This window comes from Phascolarctos cinereus, unplaced genomic scaffold, assembly GCF_003287225.1.
Source record: "Phascolarctos cinereus isolate Bilbo 61053 unplaced genomic scaffold, phaCin_HiC Scaffold_4;HRSCAF=312, whole genome shotgun sequence".
Taxonomy (NCBI): Eukaryota; Metazoa; Chordata; class Mammalia; order Diprotodontia; family Phascolarctidae; genus Phascolarctos; species Phascolarctos cinereus.
Genome location: NW_027555847.1, coordinates 608,317,190 through 608,327,039, shown reverse-complemented (window position 1 = coordinate 608,327,039; position 9,850 = coordinate 608,317,190). Strand labels below are relative to the sequence as shown.

Below are 9,850 nucleotides of genomic sequence, written 5' to 3'. Positions count from 1 at the left end.
ATATTTTGGAATGTTTATTTACTTAAGAAATAATGATTGCTTATTGCTGTGTCACAGGCTTGTCTGGCATATTCAGTTCACCTAACATGTAAGCAAACAGAGGGGCCTTTGGAGCTTGTCCAGAATGCCTAACATGGATCCCTTTTCATCTTGTATCATGTATGTGGTAGGGGCATGCAGCATCCTTTGATTGGTTGCCTGTATCTTCAAAACTGTGATGGCGGAAGTTTTTATGGTTGTTATTAAGTCATTCAGCTGTGTCTGACTCTTTCTGACTCCATAAACTATAGCGCGCCAGGCCCTTGTATCATCCACTTCCTCCTGAAGTTTGTCCAAGCTTATGTTTGTTTCTTCCATGATACTGTCTATCCATCTCATCTTCTGTCATTGCCTTGTCCTTTTGCCTCAATCTTTCCCAACATCAGGGTCTTTTCCAATGAGTCCTGTTTCCTCACAAATTGACCAAAGAACTTAAGTTTCAGCTTCAGTATTTGACCTTCCAGTGAATAGTGTGAATTAATTTCTCTAAGTATGGACTGATGTGATTTCCTTGCTGTCCAAGGGAGTCTCAAAAGTCTTTTCTATCAACAAAGTTTGAAAGCATCAGTTCTGTGTACCTTAGCTTTCTTTATAATCCAACTCTCATAGTCATATATTACTACTAGAGCAACCGTAGCTTTGACACTATATGGGCCTTTGTTGGAGAGGTGATGTTTCTGTTGTTTAGTATGCTATACAGATTTGCAATAGCTTTCCTGAGAAGGAGAAAGCTTTTAATTTTATGGCTGCAGTTACCATCTGCAGTGATCTTTGAGCCCAAGAATATAAAATCTGACACTACTTCCATTTCTTCTCCCTCTATTTGCCAGGAAGTGATGGGACCAGTTGCCATGATTTTGGTTTTTTTGATGGTAAGCTTCAAGTCAGCTTTTATAATCTTCTCTTTGACCCTCATTTAGAGGATTCATAATTTTTCATCATTTTTTGCCATAAGAATGGCATAGTCTGCCTAACTGCGATTGTTAATATTTCTCCCAGCAGCCTTAATTCTGGCATTTGATTTCTCCACCCTGACATTTCTCATGATGCACTCTGCATATAAGTTAAATAAGGTGATAACATTTAACCTTGTTGTGCTCCTTTTTATGTCTTAAACCAGTCAGTAGTTCCATGTTCAGTTCTAACTGGTGCTTCTTGGCCCCACACACAGTTTTTTCAGGAAACAAGATAATCTGGTACTTCCATCTCTTCAAGAACTTGCCACGTTTTGTTGTGGTCCACACAGTCAAAGATTTAGTGTATAGTCAATGAAACAGAAGTAAATACTTTTTCTGGAACTGCCTTGCTTTTTTCATAACCCAGCAAATGTTAGCAATTTGGTATCTGATTTCTCTGCCTCTTCAAAAACCAGCCCGCTCTTTTGGTAATTCTTGGTTTGCATAGTGCTGAAAGCTTAGCTTGCAGAATCTTGAGCACAACCTTACTGGCATATGAAATGAGTGCAGTTGTTCAGTAATTCTTTGGCATTGCCCTTCTTTAGGATTGGGATGAAAATTGATGCTTTCTAATCCAGTGGCCACTGTTGAGTTTTCCGAATTTGCTGGCATATTTAGCGCAGCATGTTAAAAGCATCACTTTTTAGGATTTTAAATAGCTCAACTGGAATTCCATCAGCTCCATCAACTAGCCTTATTGCTAGCAATGCTTCCTAAATCCCACTTGACTTCATTCTCTAGTATGTCTGTTGCTAGATCAGGAATCACACCCTTGTGGTTGTTGGTGATGTTAAGCTCTTTCATATATGTTCTTTTGTGTGTGTTCATGCATGTGTGTGTGTATTTTGCCACATCTTCTTAATCTCTTCTACTTCTGTTGAGTTTCTAACATTCTTGTCTTTTATCATGCCCATTTTTGCATGAAACATTTCTTTGATATCTCTAATTTTCTTGAAAGAATCTCTTGTCTTCCCATTCTATTGTTTTCTTCTATTTCTTTAAATTGTTAATTTAAGAAAACATTTTCTCTCCTTGCTATTGTCTGGAATTCTGCATTTATTTGGATACATTTTCCCCTTTCTCCTTTACCTTATGCTTTCCTTTTTTCCTCAGCTCTTTGTAAAGCCTCAACAGACAGCCATTATGCTTTCTTGCTCCTATTTTTCTTTGGAATGTTTTTTTTTTGTTTCAATCTCCTGTAACAATATTTTGAACATCTATCCATAGTTCTTCAGACACTCTATCAAATCTATTCCTTTAAATCTATCATCACTTCCACTTTATATTCATAAGGGATGTTATTTAGATCGTACCTATAAGATCTGATAGTTTTCTCTACTTTCTTCAATTTACATCTGAATTTTGCAATAAGAAGCTCATGATCTGAGCCACAGTCAGCTCCAGTTCTTGTTTTAATTGATTGTTTAGAGCTTCTCCAACCTTGGCTGCAAAATATATAATTAATCTGATTTTGATATTGACGATCTGGTAATGTCCATGTGCAGAGTCACCTTTTGGACTGTTGAAAAGGAGTGCTATGGTAGAAGTGATCTCTCTCTTTCTGTTGCTCTCTTTCTGGCACTCCAGGTAATGATCACAGTTGCTTGGCACTTCCAGCTTCCAAATTTAATCTCTAAAGACGAAGAAGCCACTCAGCTCTGAACTTCCTGGAACCATGTTCTTCATCCTGGTTATTTCCTTCTTTGCTTTTGCACCAGCAATTTTGCTCTCCACCTTGCTCCTACCCCTAAGATAACATATGTAAAGTGCTTTGCAGACTTTTATGTGCCATCTAAATGCTAATTATTATTATTGCACAAAGTTTCCAAATGGATTTTATTCCTTCCCCTAATCTCCTTCTCCTGTCTCCAGGCTCCAAGATATGGGGCTGGGAGTATTTATCTCTGTTCTGTTTCATTTCTCCTCATTTTTCAGGTGCTGGCAGCAATGCCTACTGGATCTGGGAATTTGAACCATGGTAATGACCAGAATTCTAGTTAGTTAAGCTGTGAACCTAATCCTCTTCCTCTGCCCAGAGACTGAGGTGGTGTCAAGTTGGGTGGTAGGGAGGGGTAGATTATGCCTACCATGTATTGGGGAAATAAGTTTATGTATTTATCATTATACTTTTTGAAGTAACTATTTCTTTGTAAAAGCGAATAGGACTATTAGTGGCTAAATGGAAATGTGGTACAGTAGACCTCTCTCCCCCCACCTTTACTTGGAGGAACAGTATTGGTAGTGGCTGGAGCACTTTACAGAGAGACTAGAAACCCTCCCCAATCATCTTAAGGGTACTGGAAAACTCTAGGGGGAGGAGTGAAATGTAACACACCTTTCATTCAGGGGATAGAAGCCAGGGTGGTCTTGTGTATACATTTGTAAGTTATAGAAATTATAATTATAATAATTACATTTATATTTATTTATTATATTAATTTATTATGATAATATAATTATTTAATTGTATTCATATAATTATAATTATATAGGAATTCCTATAGAATATAGGAGTGAATACTGTGAAGTATTGCAGCTGATCCCTGACCTCATGCAATATTCAGTCTATTTGATGGACAATCACATGACAATTTAAATAACAATATAATAGTTAATTTGAAATACATGCCAACAGTATAAAAGGTCATAGATTTAAAGTTGGAAGGCGCCTCAGAGGTCAATTAGTCTAATACCCACATTTTCCATGTAAGGATATTAATGTCAAGACTAAATCCCAGATTAAGGCACCATGCAAGTAGCAGGTAGCAGAGCCAATATTCAAACATCTATTCTCAAACAAAAAACCCAACAGCTTCCACTGTATCACACAGAGGACTGCAAAACATGATATTAAGTACATCAAAGACAAGGAGAATTATGGACTGAAAGGGTCAGAAAAGACCTCATAAAGAAATTAGGAATCGAAGGATAGATAGGAATTGGATAAGCAGAAAGGAAGGTAGTGGTTGCAGTTAGGGATGTTAGTAATGGTCTATCTTTAGTTCATTGTTAAGAAATTCCTTATCAACACCCACTATTGCCATTGCTGGGAAATCTCTTTTTCTCTCTGTCTCTGTTTCTATCTCTCCTTTCAGGAGAAGATATTTGGAAAACTAATTACTACATGAATCTGCTTTGCATCTGTATTTTCACGGCCTTCTGATCCCATTATTCATTTTCTCTTAAATAGAAATTTGGAATTCATTTTCACAGGGAAATATAAAATTTTAAGTGAATTAAATGAAATTTTACTGAAGAGAAGTGTTCTAAGTTTTAAAAGAACCTCTAAGTAATACTATAGGCCAGTCAGAAACAACATTTTGAAAAATTTCATTTAACTATAAATTATCCCAGTGATGGCACATTTGAAATGATACTTATTAAGAATGTTTTAAAACAAAAATCATGAAATCTATTTTTGTGCTATTAGATGTATCATATTTTTATTTGATATTTTGCCATTTTGTAAATAATAAGTGAAAAGTTTTCAAAATAATTATACTTCATGAAAATGGAAATAAGATATGAACTATACCGAGGAGGGAAAGAAGTAATATATCAAACCATAAGTTTAAATATATTTTAGCAAATCAACAAATAATTTTCCAGATTTGATAATATATTCTGACAGCATAAGAATGACATATGCCATTGATTGAATTCTTAACATTGATTCATGCCTGATTCTTAATATGCATATGCTCTAAGTAGAAATAATTTTCTTGCATATTCAAAATGAATTCTAAGCCTCTCAGCAAGTATACACTTATTTTAAGATCTGAATTAAAACAGTCCCTATACATTGCATGTTGCCAGAATGCTTACTGTTTGAGTCAAGTTCAGGGGAGAAGGGTTTTCTTTACCTGGCAACATTCAAAAACAATCCCTTTATTGCCTCCATTTCATTCCATCTCAATGACAGTGGTAGCAAATAGAACCTACACAGTGCAGGTGTGGAAAATACTTGACATTATCCTATGAGTTAGTTTTAAAATTCAGAAAATGATTTCTGCAGAATTTAATGATGCACAAAATAACAAAACTGAAAGCTTTCATTCTAGGATATATTCTTTAACATTATATAATTCCTTATCCTGAAGAATAAATGCAAGCTTCTTGATTGCATTCACCATATCCGAATTACCTCTCTGTGTTGGCATCTATATTAATTATATATGACCTCTAGAAAGCTAAGTGGACTCCCACTTGTAGAAAGCTTATGGGAGGACATGGACAAGACAAAAGCATGGATTAGTTTTGATTTAAATCATTGGAGGGAACATCCAAATCAATGACATCATGACAGAACTGAAAATTTCATCAGGGAATTCCCTGTGAGGAGTATCCAAATACACTTTAAATATAGATTTGAAACTTGTGTAATGTATAGTCTTAAATGTCCTGGAACACTGAGAGATAAAATGACTGACCTATGGTCACACATGGGTTATCTTCTCATTATCTGCCCTACAACTATACTGTGGAACCCTGGAATTAATCCTTTCAGGTAGGGAATTCTTGGTCTCTGTGCTATCTGGATTGCCAAGTACTTTACACAGCCCACCCTAACTAGCTCCATTTACTATCCCTGACACTTTCCAAACCAAAACAAAACAAAACAAAATACTTTTTAGGACTACTGCCACAAGTCAATTGATCAATTAACAAGTGTTCATTAGTATGTGTAAGGCATTGGGCTAAGCTCTGATGATACAAATACAAATACTGAAATAATCTCTTCTACTGAAGAGCTTGTGTTTTATGTCATGTTGCTTGTCATCTTTCACTTACATTAATGAATTATGGAATCATTGTAGTCTAAATCCTTCACTTTACAAATAAGCAAATTGAGACACCGAAAAGTGAAATAACTTGCCTATCACAATTCTTAGCATCTTATAGCACTTTAAGGTTTGAAAAGCACTTTACATATTACCTCATTTGATCCTTACAACAATACTGTAAGTTATTTCCCCCGTTTTACAGATAGGGAAACTAACTCTTAGAATAGTTAAGTGGTTTGCTGAAAATCACATAATGAGGAAGTGACTCCAGGTTCTAAGGTCCTATTCACTGTTCAAGGTAACTGTCTAAATGTAAGTGTCTAGGCTAGGATTTGAACCTAAGTCTTTTGATTCCAAATCCAGTACTCTTACACTCAATAATGATCAACTGATTACAAAAACATTAATAGTACTTCTGAGCTCAAAATATCACTGGTTCACATTGGTGTTGTAAGGATTAAATGAGATAATGCATGGAAAATCCTTTTGTAGATCATAAATAGAAGTTGTTATCAGATGCTTCTCGAAAATGATTATTTCTCTGTTTACCTATGTAAGTCAGAATTTTCAGGGATTGAAGCCACCTAGAGCTTATGGCTATGAAATCTGTTTTCATCACCATGGGCACCACTATTTTCGACAAGCTCATAAACCGTGTGTCTTCCAGGGCTACCCTCCAGATACTCAGGAGACTTGGTTATTGAAAACTTGTTCTACAGATTGGCAGAGGCAGAGTGGTACCAGATTCCTTCACTTTGACATCTTTTTCTTTGATTGTTTATAGGTACAAGAATTCTTTGAAAGAAGACAATAAGACATTAAATCTTATCATTAGCCATGCTGGTTCGGGGAGCTGCTTAGAGGCTCTGGAAGAAGGGAAGCCCTTGGTGGTGGTTGTAAACAAAAAGCTGATGGACAATCACTAGTTAGAACTGGCCAGACAGCTGCACAAAGAAGGGTTATCTTTTCTATTGCACATACAGCACCTTTCTTGAGCTGTTAAAATCAGAGTACGTATCATTGAAACGTTTTCCTCCAGGCAAGCCAGAGATATTCTCTGAATTTTTGGATAAAGTTGTAGTATTGAAAAAAAGAATGCCAGCCTCTCAGTCTCAACCTTTTTGACCCATCCATGGGAAAACACATAGATAGACACATAGCCAAACCTTCCTGCACAATGTGCTTCTGTCTTCAGTGTATTTTTGCAGTATGATATGTCCTTAATAAATTTTCTACATCTAAAAAAAATAATTTCCATGGATTGTTTCAATTGATCATATTTTCATTCTTTATTTATAAATGCTTTTAAATATTATTAGAACCATGGGATTGTTATTAAATATTTGGTAACCTAACATGCTGGATATCAGGATGAAATAAACTAATATTGCATTTATGTTTCTTCTCTGTTTGGGAGTCAGTGTTTAAACTACCTTCATGGATTCTGGTTTCATTGCCTATTTTGGTTATTAACAACTATGTATTCCTCAGTTTCCAAATATCCCAACACTACCCAATGAATTATAATATGTATATGAAAAAATTAAGAATAAAAAGGGGCCCTGATTAGCTAGTACCCTCTAAGAAGAGAATAAATGGATTGGTTTTGTGGTGAGGGCAAAGATTGGTAGGTGGATAGACCAATTACTAGCCCAATAAGAAATACAAAATGAATTGAATGAGGAAGCTTTCTGTGCAATAACAAGGTCAGATCTCCTTAGGTGCGTAAACAATTCCTTCCAGGAGGACCTTGCAATAAGATGCTGTGCTGATTAGCAGTAACAACAATAGCAAACATTTTGTGCTTTTCAGCTTACAAAGTGCTTTAAAAATATTAACTCACATTATTCTCAAAGCAGTCTTGGAAGGTAGGTGCTATTATTATCCTCCTTTTACAGATGAGGAAACTGAGACAGAAGTTAAAAAAACTTGCTCAGGGTGACACAGATAGTAAATATGTGAGGCAGAATTTAAATTCCAGTCATTCTGATGACAGATTCACCAATACTTAATTACTTCCATTGAATTTGCTGATACAGCAGGTTTGGAGTCACATGACACATAGTATGCGACTAAAATTAATCAGAAATAGTCAAAAGTATTTCAAGACACAAGCTGTTTAGTGCCTTTACTTTTTGACCTCTCTCTCCTCCTCTTGTAGTTATAGATAAATCCATTAAACTCTTAATGATAATTCAAACTTTTCTCTTCCCTTCTGATTTCCAGGGAGAGTGACAGCCCATTTGGCTGTGCGCTGGTGGTCATAAGGGATAACATGACTTTCACTCGCTCTGTGGCCTGACTTTACCCTGACCTACAGAAAAACAAATGAACAAAGACTTGACATTGAAGTCCTTTTCTCTCATTGTCACTTCCTTTGTTTCTTTTTCTTTGATTGGAGTTTGTCTATATGACCTTTTGTCCAGGTATGTTCAACTGCATGTAGGAGAGCTAATCTAGTACTGTTCTCATCACAAGAATAATTATTTGCCTTATGTTTTCAGGATTATTGTTAAGGATCCTTTCTACCTACATTGCATAGAAATAATGTTGACAGATTTTATATGCTGTTGGGCTAAGAATTTCCTGAGAGTCCATGTGTAATAGTATGTTTACTATTCATTTCCTACAATAGTCAATGAAGATAATGGTTCCAATTAAATACCTTTCTCTCTAGAGCAAAAATACCTCTTTGATTTGTGAGAGTGCTGTCTGTCCAAGACTAAAGATCCAAGAGATACTGGCCCCCAGTGCCATAGCTAAAAAGAAAAAAAGGCCATTAATGAAGCAGGAAAAGTGATCTTAGCTGATGTTGGACTGATATCCTCAGGGTATAAGAGTAAGGTGGGGTGAAAAGTTCACCCCAGAGAAACATTTGGGAGCTACCAATCCAGAAAGCATTTGTTAAGCGTCTATTGTGTATAAGGAATTGTGTAAGGTCCTGGGGAGATAATGACAAAAGAAAATATACTCTGTGACCAAGAAATTACTTTGTATTAGGGGTCAGAGGATAGAACCTATCAACATAAGCATATGTGTGATAGTCTGAGCAGTTAATATGAAGTAACAACTAGGAAGTGAGGTAAGGCTTGGCTTAGGAGATGCAACATGTACTAAGCCATAAGAGATGGTATAGACTTCTAAGAGGTGGAAATAAGGACATGTGTCTCATGAGGAAGGTTTGTGATAAGCATAAGGGTAAGAGGTGGAATGTCAATTTCAGTTAATGGCAAGTAGGATAGTTTGGCTGAAATAAAGTAGATTCTCGTTAACTTTGAAATGGCTAAACACATTATGATAAATGCATATAATGGAATATTCCTTTCTCATAAGAAATTGCAAATATAACACATTGAGAGAAGCATAGGAAGGGGTATAAACTGATAGAGAAGGATGCAAGCAAAGCCAAGAAAAATTATATATACAATGCAACTTTGTAAAAAGTGAAATTAAATGCTACATAATTATGATGACCAAGCTTGACCTCCAAGATGAAGTGAGATCTTCTTTCTTTGATTGCAGAGGTAGAGTGACATGCTTCTGAGGCCTCCACATATAATTATATATTAAATATATATTATGTTATACCTATAATTCATTATGGATCATATGTACATATTGTTAAATAATATAATACATATTGTTATATATACATTATGTATAATATATACATATAGTTATAGATATATTGTTCACATATAGTTATGCATAGACACAAAATATAGTTATATCTCATGTGTATAATACATACTAATTGTTATATCTAAACAGTAATGAATATATGCTATATAAATCATCTATATGAATAAATACACATGTTTTTGTCTACATAGATATATGTATGTATATACATATCTATATAGCTGCAGATGTCATAAATCAGGAGGATATCTGGGAAGCATATGTGCATATCCTTCCCCTTTTCACAGAGCCATATGTGATAGATATGGATAAGAAATAAGGATGAAAAAACTTTTGAGGTACAGAAATAGTATCAGCAGGCTCTATATTTTCCTCTCCTTAGTAGGAAGTTTTATTGTATATATGCATGTGTGTGTGTGTGTACGTATA

The 9,850-nt window shown here is 35.3% G+C and overlaps 1 pseudogene; it reads left to right on the top strand.

The window, feature by feature from the left end:
- The first annotated feature begins 6,372 nt into the window (after window positions 1–6,372).
- LOC110193559 (UDP-N-acetylglucosamine transferase subunit ALG13-like) lies at window positions 6,373–6,904 on the top strand (annotated as a pseudogene).
- Window positions 6,905–9,850: the final 2,946 nt, after the last annotated feature.